The sequence below is a fragment of the Ictidomys tridecemlineatus genome, chromosome 15 (assembly GCF_052094955.1).
Source record: "Ictidomys tridecemlineatus isolate mIctTri1 chromosome 15, mIctTri1.hap1, whole genome shotgun sequence".
Lineage (NCBI taxonomy): Eukaryota > Metazoa > Chordata > Mammalia > Rodentia > Sciuridae > Ictidomys > Ictidomys tridecemlineatus.
Window position 1 is genome coordinate 30175878 of NC_135491.1, and position 12442 is coordinate 30188319.

The 12442-nt window shown below is 52.0% G+C and overlaps 1 long non-coding RNA gene across 1 annotated transcript; it reads right to left on the bottom strand.

Moving 5' to 3' along the window:
• Positions 1-1474: 1474 nt before the first annotated feature.
• Positions 1475-5341, bottom strand: LOC144370853 (uncharacterized). The gene is made up of 2 exons (XR_013430874.1): positions 4798-5341; positions 1475-4086 (listed from the first exon to the last, which is right to left on the bottom strand). It is a non-coding gene; the product is annotated as an uncharacterized LOC144370853 (long non-coding RNA).
• Positions 5342-12442: the final 7101 nt, after the last annotated feature.

Here is a 12442-nt window from a genome sequence, read left to right on the forward strand (position 1 = left end):
CACCGTCCTCCACCCTGGCCGCTGCAGCTTCTCTCAGTTTCCCGCGCTCTCCAGCCCTTGCCTGCTGTGCAGGATTTGCACGAGCTCCAGCCTGTGCCCTTTCCTCAAGGTCTCGCCCTGCCGGGTCCTTGTCCTTACGTAGGTCTCAGGGGACACGTCACCTCACGTGAGGGGCCCTCCCTGACTTCGCTGTCTCAAGCTGCTCGTCCTGATCCGCTCGCGGCCTCATCGCCGCCTGCTGTTTTCTTGCCCATTTACAAGGTTAATCACCTCTTCCCACGAGAACACGGTTTCTCAGCATCAGCTCTACCGATATTGGGGGCCAGAGAATTCTGTGTTGTGGGGACTGCCCTGGGCCTGGAGGCAGCCTCCCGGGATGGACCTCTACTTTTTAGAGGCCAGTAGCCCCCCTTCTTAGTTGTGATGACCAGACTTGTCCCCCCGTGGGTGGTTTTGGGCAAAAATCGCCCCGGGTGGTTCAAGAGTCTCTGTTCTGGAATCTGAGGGTCCCAAAGCCAGGACAACAGTCTCCCTTGTTCAGCTCTGTCCTCCCGGTGCCAGGACACGGCTCCATAAGTAATAGTTGCATTGAATGCATCGGTGACAAAAGAAATCATTAAAACAGGGGGAAATCTTGCACAGCACCCGCAATCACCTCCACGTCCTCGGGGTCCCGAGGCCACCATTTTGGGAAATGCACACACACACACGTGTCATGTCCGAGGTCACGTCCAGGGATCGTCCCACAGTGAGCTTCTCCATGGGGACCGCGAGGAGACTGCAGAGGGAGCCCCCTAAGCATCCTGATGGGCTGTCAGCTTTTAATGCAAAACTGAAAGAAAAGTTTGCAGCCACAACTCGGCACAATCTGAAGAAGATAAATCACAGTTACTTGCAGCCGGCTGACAGCAGTTTAAGCCGCTGCAATCATCCGGCTCCAAGGGGAAGCTTCTTTTATCTTACTAAATGCAAAAAGTAGAGCTGAAATTGGCAATATCGCAGCCCTCTCAGCGGCCCGGCTTTTTACATAAATATCAGCAAGCAGTAAGTAAATTCTGTTGACGAAATGTAATAAAACAAAGACTGTTTCAAATATGACCATTCCCCAATGCATTCAGGAGCCTCGTCCCACTCACTTATTTCTCGCTGCTGAGATTATAAGGTTTGCTTTTATCTGTCAGAAATCAATATTTCAAACATCGGATAAAAGAGGAAATTGAACTGGGAATAGGCTGAAGTGCTGTAAAAACTACAAAGCACAATTATCAAAAAGCACTTAAAGTGCTTAATAGGACATACATATAAAAATGCTCAAATTAATGTCAGGGAGCCATAATGAGAACTTTTCCTATGCTTTTCATCCTCTCCCCGTGTAATTTGAAGGCTGGCCGGTCCATCAATATGGTTTTCAATTTCTACGATGCCCCGAGGACCCCGAGCTCGGCATTGGTTAGAAATGAACCATTACATATGATTGGTTAATATTTCAGTTTATTGAAGATACATTATTTTGTATGGAGTGTTTAAATTGTTGAGGTTTAACCATTACAAACAGTTATGACAAAAATAGATCTTGGGGTAAACAGCCTCCACAGTCGTGCTTTTAATAAGCGCAGCCATAACCGGGAAATTGGATTTCCAGGAGCTGGGAGATGGAGGGGAAAATGCTGTGGGGAGACGTAGGAAGGGGTCCCCCATTCTGCTCTGCACCCCTAACCCATATTGAAAGATGGACAAGGGTGTCTCCTTCCTCTTCCTCTTCCTCTTCTTCTCCCCACCTGCTCTGTTTTAGATGTGTCTTTACTATGTTGCCTAGGCTGGCCTCAACTCCTAGGCTCCAGCGATCCTCCTGCCTCAGCCTCCTGCGTACCCGGAGCCGCCAGGGCGCCCCACCACCTCTGGAACACGGAGGGTTTCTTTTTTTCTTTTAACCTACTCTTCTTTGGTTATTTTGCTGTTTTCCTCCTAGGTCAGGTGTTATTTCCCCCTGGCGATCGTGAACCTAGTAGCCCCTTTCTGGGCAGGAAAGGCTTATGTGACATCATCCTGGGCTGGTCACCAGCCAGCTTTTTCTGTGAAGAGTAAACACTACAGGACTCGCAGGTCAAGAGGCGAAAATCAAGGGTATTAAGTCAGGCGCGGACGTAAGAGCTGCTGAAAATGGAAGAGCCGTTCTCGGCAGGGGGGCTGCAGGGAGGGACGAGGCCACCCCGTTTGTTTGCCCACCACTGGGCGGGGCGGAAGCGTGTGCTCACATAACTTCATGTCAAGGCTGAGGCCCAGGATAAAACCCAGGACCCTGGACCCTGACCTGCGCCCCCTCCCCGGCCCACCGCCCTCCCCTCCACCGCGTGAGTCCTCACACCAGCCTCTGTCTGCGCCTTGAACTTGGCTCTTTTCCCTCCCTGCACACCCCTCGGGGCTCTGGCTCCTTGGGGAGTTCCAGGCCTGATTCACGGTCCCCTCCCTGGGGAGGTCGCCCTGGCCCCCCAGCGCAGGCTCCCCACATCCCATCTGGTCTGGGTTTTCGGGGTTCCCTGGCTACCCCTCCCCTCTTCCAGGGCAGGGACTGCGTTTGACACCCCTGTGTCCTCCCCAGGAGGAACAAACAGTTCTGAAGGTGGCTGGCTTTCCGTTTCCACCTCCATGGCGTCAAGGTCAATCTTGGGAGGGTCCAGGTAAGCTCAGGAGGAGCGAAGAAGGAGTCAAACTGAGGGACGGCTCCACGGCGCTTCTGGGCCCATTTTGTTGACAAGGAATACAGCAGTCAGGAGACTTCCTCTGCGTCTCCCTTTGAAAAATAATCTCCTTCATTTCGTCCACGCTGTTCCTTTGCCTGGTGTGTTGTTCCCCTCGCATCCCCAACCCGACCTCGTCCACGAAGATCCCAGTCCTCCGCTGAATCTCTGGCTAAATGACCCCTCCTCCAGGAAGCCCTCCCTGACCCTCGGGTCGTGCCAATGCTGGGCCTGCTTGGGGCCCTGATGTGTCTGTGCCCTTCAGATGGCAGATTCAGCTGGGGGCAGGGTCCTCTTCCACTTTCATCTTTTGAGGACCTTTGCGTGCATGGCACAGTCGGCATTAGTGGTGGCACGACCAGCGAGTGACGGCAATGACCTCCAAAGTCAGAACTTGAACGCTGACCAGGGACCCAGACCAACCGCGCTGGGTGGGATGCAGAGAGCAGAGCGGGTCCTGGGCGCAGACCACACTCAACAGTTAGCTGCCGGCGGACACTCTCCAGGTCCTGCGGTCACGCGTGAGACGGTGAGTAGATCTGCAGGAGGCAGGGGCTCATGGCACAGGGGACTCGTGCGGGACGTGTCTGGAGGGGACCCAGGAGGAGGGGTGTCTGTCTGTGGTGGGTTCCTGGCCTCCGGACCCCGGGACCTTCTCTCTGAAAACATGACTATTTCATTCTCTGTCCTGGGATTCCAAGGCAGTCCTCAAATACGTCTGCGCCTAAGGACTGAGGGATTGGGTTCTGTGTCCCATTGTGTCAACAAGGCAGCCAGCACGTGCTGGGCACCTCCTCCATGCAGGGCAGGCACCCTGCTGAGATCTGAACACATGTAAGTGAACAAAACCTGTGTGTGTGTGTGTGTGTGTGTGTGTGTGTGTGTGTATGAGCATTTTTCTGCACCTGGTGAAAACATGGCTGAGGCGTCTCACAGTTGCACGATTCCTTCTTGTGCAATGTCCACTCATCCAGGGGAAAGGCGCCACATGCCCATGGTTGGACCCATCCCCGTGGGGTGGAGCCTCAGGGTATGCCTCGCTCTGCAGGATGGGTCAAACCCCCTTTCCAGAGTTGGAGGTCTGGGGGTGAAGGGGATTGACTTGTCAAAGACTCTCCCAGGAGAGTGAAGATGGGACTCGGGTCTGTCGGACCCCACAGTGTTGCAGCGTCTCCTCAGTGACGTCAGCAGGCCTCTTGGATGCTGCGAGTCCACGGGGGGTGAGGGCTTTGGAGTTGGGCAGGAAGGTCAGATCCCAGGTGAGCGGGCACCGAGGGGGACCTGGGGGTTGCTGACAGGCAGCAGAAGCTGTCCTCCGGGTCTAGGTGCAGGGGGCCCGGTGGCAACTCTAGGGTAAGTCAGAACAAGGGCGAGAACGTTCCTGGCAGCCCGGCGGCCAGTGGCTGGCCCTCCAGATGGGCAGCCCCCCGCAACCAGGGAGCATCGCTCTCCCTGAACGGCTGCTGCGTCCCACGGCTGAGGGAGGAGAGGTGGCCCCGCAGAGACCGCTGAATTTCACAGTAGCAAAGTACCTCTCAAAAAAGGAGATAACGAGAGAAAAGAGATGTCTCCTTTCCATAAAGGAGGAGCATTACTCTAAGTAGAGGATTTTGTAATTATATTCATTTGAAATAATCAAGCATTTCCACCTATTAAGGGAGTCAGAAAGGAGGAGCTGGAGAAAGTGATCCAGCCATTTCCCAGGGCTGCTCCTCATTGTTCCGGGGAAGAAAAGGATCTGCAAATATAGATTAGTCTCATCCGTGAAAGGAGGCGGAAGGCGATGGAGCGGAGGAGGAGGGCCAGCCCCGGGGTCACTGTGCCCTGGAGCTCAGGAGCCCGCGTTAGGCCAGGTGGTTGCTGGAAAGGGACCCTTGGGCACCAGGGAGGGATCGGAGGTCCACGGGGACTTGGCACAGTGCTGAGAGAGAGAGTTCTGAAACTAGCCACTAGCCCCAAGTGGCCATTGAAGACTTGGAATTTGGGTGGTGTAATTAAAGGGATGGAATTTTAATAGTATTTAATTTTAGTGCATTTAAATTTAGATTCCGATAGTTACCTGTGGCTGGTGACTTCCATACTGGGCAATGAAGAGGCAGGCCCTGGTAGATCATTTTCTAAGAGCAGCTCCCGCAGGGGACATGGACGCACGTGTCCTCGGCATCTGGAAACATGGTGTCCAGTGAGCAAGGTTTACTAGGTAACTGAGCAAAAAAAAAAATAATTCATTTTTCTTGCCACATGTTGCCCTCTTGGCCCATCTTTGGTTTCCCCATTTTGGAGAGACATCAGATAAATAATAGCCTTGGTTCTCTGGTGAGTGGTGGCCTCGGGGCTGGGAGGCCATGGGAGAAGTGGAGGCTTGCGCCACGAGGACAAATGGAACTTCTCTGGGTCAAAACCTGGAGCCAAAAGCCACCCGTTGCAACCTCTGACATGGTTCGTGCCCAAGAGGAACATGAGGGTTGGGCGAAGTTAATGGTAGACCCAGGACTCACATTCCGATTTTATTCTCAGCCAAGGTCAAATATTAATAGCTGACAGTTGGCACAGCCCTGGAGAGACTCTTTTCTTCCTAAATGGTCTCAAAAAATGGGAAAGATTATTCCTTGCACTCCTACATTTGCTGGAGATTTTGCTAGATGCCAGGAAATGGGCTACTAATTAGCAGGATAAGGAGCATAACCAACCCTCTGCTTCCTGGATTCTGCAGCAAAAATCAAGATGAAGCATGAGACGGAAATCCACCTTCCCAGGTTTGTCCTTCTGCAGGTTTGTCTTTTGGAGTAATGGCGCTAGAATGAGAAGAACAGAAACAGAGTAAAGATCGACTTGAGTCCTTTTAGTCTGTGATCTGGAACATGTCCTTTCACTTTTCTGAATCTCAGGGTCACCCTATGGAAATGGGAATCCTAGTCCTATTTCACAAGGGCCGGCTCAGCCACTAAACGTGCATGAGAGCACCTGCCGCAGTAGGTGCTCAGTTAACGTCAGGGGGCAGGGAAATCAGGGCGTGCTTTAAATAGGTCTCAGTAGAGGCGCCCTCTCTTTATACAGGAGATCCCCAGTTTGTGCTTCCTCTTCCTATGCTGCAAGATTCCTCTCCAATTGAGGCTTGGGGGACACAGCCCACCACCCACCAGAGTGGCTAACAATTTCTTGCACCCTGTTGCAGGGGCAGATACACGTGACCTCGTCCTGACCAATGACCAGCCTCTGCCACGAATATTAATAGGAACCAGGATGAAGCAGGGGCCGACCTTTGTGATTGCATGGTAATGGCACGGACAGTCACACTGGACTGGATGCGGTGGAGATGTGCTTCTCCGCTCCTGCCCCCGCTCCACACCACATTCCCCAGCCCTCCAGGGGGGTCTGTGACTTGAACAGCATGTTGATAACAATCCCATTTCTGCTTCAATTAGCTACTCGGTTTCAGGTGATTGCAACTAGGGATACACTTAAGGGATACACTTTCCTCCAAAGTTTGATCCCAGCCACCTCGTCCAGTAGGAACCAGATCCACAGGAGTCCTCATCGTTAGACTCTCTGCCACCCAGGTCCCCACCATTATGAGGTTGCAGAGATGAGCAGGCACCGCTCAGAGAGATGTAGACACTCATCAATAAGCTGTCCCCCCTCTAAAATCAGGGCCCAGAAGGCCCCGTCTTCTCATCACTATTGACATCCATTTATTGTCGCTGAACATTGAACATTCAAACATAAACCACGTTGTTAACAGAAAGAGCTGATCGTCCTCAAGCTGTGGGATTTCATCATGTCTATGAAAGTAATATTGGAAGTCCACACCACGCCACTGGCAAATAATGACCTGCAGGAGGAAGGAAAGCATCGTCAGGGACGGCCACAGGCTAAGTGACTCAATATGTGATGTTCGATAATTGATCGTCAAATCCTTTAAGTGTCAAAGAGGAAGAAGCGACTTTGAAAAATTGACACAGCCTTGGAATAGTTTTATCCGAATCGCCCTCTGTACCCCCGTGTGCGAAGGCCTGTCACGAGACGGAGGATGGTACCCATTGCCATTAAAACAGTTTTGACAACAAAACGAAACAAAAAAAAAATCAATACTGGAGTCTTTATCCTGAGAACGAACCGTTCTAGTTATTGCCTATGTTTTATCTCCTAGGAAATAAAAAGAAGTCGTTTTCATAACTTTTAGTTTCAGTTTGCAGGAGAAGGCCCTGGTCCGGTGCTTTGTCCACTGACAATTCAGCAAGGCTGATTCCCATTTTATGTGGACTTTAACAGGAATCTGACCAGTGGACGGTGAAGCTACGAGGTAGCAGCATTTCTGCACCCAGGGCTCTGCCCAATGCCCTGGCCACCCTGCATCCCGGGTACCATGGTGCCCTGCAAACTAGACTCCTCTTGGGCTCTGCTGTACCCCTGACCCCAGGCCCATCCCAGCCGGGCCTGCACCCATGAGGACCTGGGCTGTTGAGACCAGAAAGCTTGGGGCCTCTGGCCCAGTCTGCCTCACACTCCTTCCCATCCCTCCTGTCCCCTCGGTGGCCGGCAGGAGCTGGGCAGGACGGCCACAGCTGCTCAGCAGCCCTGGGCCACCCAGGAATTCTGGTCACCGTGGCTGCTCTAATTGCTTTTTCCTCTTGCCTCCTTCTCGGGCTTTCTGCATGCTGATGGTGCAGACTCTGGTCTCCACTGGGTTGCGGTGGTATTTTTTTAGTGTCCCAACCAGTGTGTCCGGTTGCCTGAGACATTTCAGGGAAGAAGCAGGTGCATTTACTTTTCAAGTATTATTTTACTAATCAATTGAAAAATTACCTTCATGAATGACAGAAGTGCAGACCTTTGGAGTATTTCATTAAAGGGAGCAAACATTAATTACGAATCCGGCCCAACCTTGCACAGACATAAATTATGGGCCTGATCTATTTTCTCTGTGCTTAATTGCAAGCAGTGACTAGTTCTTTAAATTATTATCTGCTGGGCCTCCAATGAAAAGAGAATTTATGAAGTGGTACCCTGAGGCCTTGTGGGTGCCTATGCTACTGTGTGGGGAAAGAAGAAGGAAGGGGGAGGCCACATCAGAGGACTCAGGGTGGCACCGATGCCCCAGGGGGTGTGTCACAGCTTTTCAAATAACGAAGAAAGGAGCAGTTTCCAAAACCGTGTTCTTTGCAGTCTTTGGGGATCTCAGAAGTTGGCCTGGGTCCTGATGAGACAGATGAATGACAGACAGGTGCCCCTTCCTCAGTTCGCTTATTGCTACCGGTCAAAAGCGGTCACAATAGCTGGACTAACCTATGAAGATGACCATGTGGTCAACAATACCCCCCACAACTGGGCATCATGCATGGCTATACACGGAGGCTCTTTGGGGACATCTGGGGGTCATAAGTAGCTTTCTCTTTATTCAGGTGATTTCTGCCTTGGCTCTTGCCCCCACCCTTGCTGAACTGTCACACCTGGGGAGTGACAATCCTTGAGCAGAGGGAAATGCAGGCTTGACCCTTGTGCAGGTGGTCTACTTCCTAAGACCATCGCTCACAGCATGGAGCCCGAGGGGTTTCACACGAACAGTCCCTTGGAGGCAGGGCCTGGCCACGGGAACTCCTGGCTGGGGGTGTGTTTTGGAAGTCTCCAAATTGGGAATGCTGGATACCTGCTTGGAGGATCAGGAAATTCCTAGCAGAGAATCATGGCCAGGCTGGGCCACGTGACAGGAGTCATTCCTTGGCCTTTGCGAGGAGGGGAGATTCTGGGCACTCCCCTGTGGGCCTGACGTGGGTGTATTTGTTGTCCTGAAAACAGGTGGGACACATGTGAGCTCATCCACAGGGAATGTGTGCCCAGTCCCTTCTCCCTGGATGGGGTGGGAAGCGACATGCTGTCCTCTGTGTCCCCTCTGCCGTGTGCCTGGAGTCCCTGGACTACTCAGATGCCCAGAACTGCCTGCAGGTACCAGGGTGGGAGCAGACACCCCCCACCAGCTCAAGTGAGGATTGGAGGCCCACGGGTCCACCCTGGCCCTCTTCTTGTTCCTGTGTTTTAGGGATCTGGTGTCCTTCACTGTTTTGTGGCCCTGGGGTAGCTCTTTCCATGATGATTTTTTTTTTCCTTTTCATTTGTACAAACTCCCTGGTTTATGGCATTTTCCCCAGCCATGACAGATCTAAGGCCAACTGGACAGGGCCCAAAAGTCACAAGAATACGGCACCAAGATTAGCAGGTGTTGGGGGGTCTATAAAAATCCCACCAACATCCTGGTGCAGGCGTGTTTTCCAGGAGAAAATGAAAAGGAAAGACGCCAAATCGAATATGATCTTGCCTTTCGCCATCGCGAAGCAGATTGTCTCCTGGTGAGGCCCAAGTTTCCTTCCCATCCGTTGGATAAAAATAGACGGGACGCTCCCGCTAACCAAGACGGCTTGATCCTGGGTCTCTGTATCCAGGTGTGGGCAGGATGCAGGGGGGCCATGGGGGAGGTCAGCCCACAGGGCCAGGAAGAGTGGGTGAGCCACGACCTGCTCCCCCTCCCCCAGGACCTCCCTGTCCCTGTAAATCTCTTGCTCTCCAGGAAGAAGAGTCTCTTTGGAGGGTGCTCAGGGTCGTCCCCCACTGGGCATGACTGCTGCTCTGGGCGCCACCATTGTGCCTTAGAGCCCCTGACAAAGCGGAATAGCTGTCAGGATGGGGGAGGAGCCCCAGCCCAGGCTGCTCCTGCCGGGGGTGCCCTGAAGCAGCGATGTGGTGCCTCCAACCACGGAAGTGGTCCTTTCACGTTCCCCTTCGTCTCTCTTGCTCTCGGGACTCTCATGTTGGTCCCTTGTCACGTTTGGGATCTTAACTTCCCTCCTACTCTGTAACCCAGGTTTTCTCCCCTGGTGGAGCGGGTCATTGGACCCCTTCCTCAGGCTACGATCTCTCAGGCAGCCCTTGAGTCTCAAGTCCCAAACGACCTCTACAGCTGCCCGGGAACCCCCCATCCGTCTTCCAGATCCCTCTGGATCCCCGTGTCGTTTTCAGCTGCGCGCCCTGCCTTATTAGGAACTGTCACGGGACCCCGATCTTTGTGTTAGTAGATTCTGTCTCCCTGCTGTGAGGACTTGGGCGACTAACTTGCTTCTTCATCTGTAAAATGAGCACCATCGTTTCCGCCCCTTTGGGGTCATTACGATAAACACAGAAGATAATCTATGTCCAGGGCTTAGCACAATCTCTTGAAGGTGCCTACGTTTCATTCTGCACAAAATTTGAAGGATAACCATGCAAATGATCAGTCGGCTGCTTTCAGGGATAGAAATCCATCTCAAGCTGGCGGAAACACGCATTTTTCAAAGTCCTGTGTTTGAGCCCCTGGCCATGACTGGAGAATTCCCCATCTTTTGAAGTGCAGCCTATTTGCTACTATAGTCAGGGGCAAATGCCATCTGCTCGTGTTCCCAGCCTCCTTTGCAGCTGGAGTGTGATGGCCCGAACTCCACCAATAAGGCACACCTAAACTAGACTTTCCATTCCACGTGGAGCAGCAGGAGCTTTGCAGAATCCATTCCAGATCGCCTTTCACAATCGTGAAGCAGGTTGTCTCCTAGTGAGGCCCAAGTTTCCTTCTATCAGTAGGTCTTGGATGAAAGTTGAAGGAACATCCATACTAACCAAGGCAGCTTGACCCTGGGTCTCTTTATCAAGGTATGGGCAGGATGCAGGGAAGCCATGGGGTCGATCAGTTCCGTGGCTGATGGAAAGAAAGAAAGGAAGGAAGGAAGGAAGGAAGGAAGAAAGAAAGAAAGAAGGAAGGAAGGAAGGAAGGAAGGAAGGAAGGAAGGAAGGAAGGAAGGAAGGAAGGAAGGAAGGAAGGAAGATCGCAGCCAAGTGACAATTCTACCCAATTTTCTTAGGCTGAAGCTGCAGCAGTTCTAGGGGCAGCATCTGGACCCAGCATTGGGGTGCCAACAAGCAAGGTGAGAACAAGGTACTCGGTGACGTTTTCAGTGGTGACCTCCAGCTCCAGGTCTGGGGCGTGAATCTGGGATTGCTCTGAGAGATCTAACCCCCAGTCCTGGCTCTCCTGTTCTCATGGATGTCTGAACAGTTACCGTCTTTACAATCCATCTCCTCAACTTAAATGAGCCAGAGTTGGTTTCCAGGACTTGTAACTAAGACGCCGATTGAAGCACTGGGTGAACTAATGAAGACAGTGGTATTGGTTATTACGAAATGTCCCAGCATCTTAGTGGTTGAATATAGGGGGAATTTGCTTCTTATTTGGGGACCCAGCCTAATGCCATTTTGGTCTCGTGGTTCCCAATATCATCCTGGTCCTTGTGGGTGAAAAAATACAGTGTGAAAAGTCGCATGGGTGGGGGGCTTGGGTGGAAGTCTATGCTTCACTTTGCTTCCAATTTAACTGGGCAAAACTCAGTGGCATGGCACCCTCTAGTAGTAATGGAGGCTGGAAATATTGTCCTTGGCTGCGCAGTCGCTTTACAACATAGACTCCACAAGTCTCTGCCAGTTGCAAGGAGATTACTGCCACCCATAACTAAAGGGTAGAGGGCATTTAGCATCAGGAATAGCTGCATCCAGGTTTGTGTGTGTGTGTGTGTGTGTGTGTGTGTGTGTGTGTGTGTGTGTGTGTCTGTTTCTCCTCAGTTCTTTACCCACCTTCCCAAGTTGCATTGACTCATTAATGAAAAAAGATCCTCAAGAGTCATAGCGAGACAGATGTCAGGAGCATCGGGGTGACATCTTACCAGCTTACCAAAACCCGTGGAGATACCGTGCACGTTTCCCAAGGGCTTCAAGTAAAATCCCAGGGCTGACTCTCATTGGACCACCTTGAGTCTCCTGTCCTTCCCTGAACCCATCTCTGTGGCCAGGGAGTTGGAATAAGCTGATTGGCTGGGCCTCAGACAGAGGCCTAGCTTCTCTGGAAGCCAGTGGAGTCTCCCGTCCCTAAACCTCCCTCGTGGACTGAAGAATGGGCAGGGAGAGGGCCGTTCCCCAAGGGGAAACCGGGTGATTTTACCAGAATGGAAAATGGTGAAAGCGACACACACACACACACACACACACACACACACACACACACACACACTTACTGTTGGCTGTGACCTGTGGAAAAAATGCTCCTGGGAAATGGGGGACTGATCCTACAGTAGAACATTAATTGACACATGGAAGTTGTTTCCATCTTTAGGATTTTCCACACACAAAATAACAGCCTTCAGCATCTGGGTACCCAGGACAAACCCACTTTTCTCTTTCTCTGCCATCGACCCTTATTATGTCCTCTACTCAACGGCTCTGAGACACAGGAAGCCGGGGTCCTGCCCCTGTGGGTTGGAATAATTGTGTCCCTGGCCGGGGCCTCGCTTTCCCATTCGGTGCCGTTGACAGGGGGTAGGACCAGATGGTACCTGGGGTCCCTCCAGCTCTGACTGCGGAAGGCAGTCCTTCTGCTGGTCTTTGCTTAGGTCTGGCAGACCCAGCCTGTGTCTTATCAGCACAAACAGGAAAACTGAATGAACGCTGGGTTGGTGCTGGGGATTCCTGCTAATCCTTGCTTTATTTTTGTAGAATAATTCAATTCAGCAATTCGATTCAACAAACATTTATTGAATGCCTATCAGAGTCAGGATAAGCCCAGCATTTGCAGAATTACTTTTATGTTTACATAAGTCCGTTCCCTGCTATCGTCCTGTGTGGGCTGGGCAGGT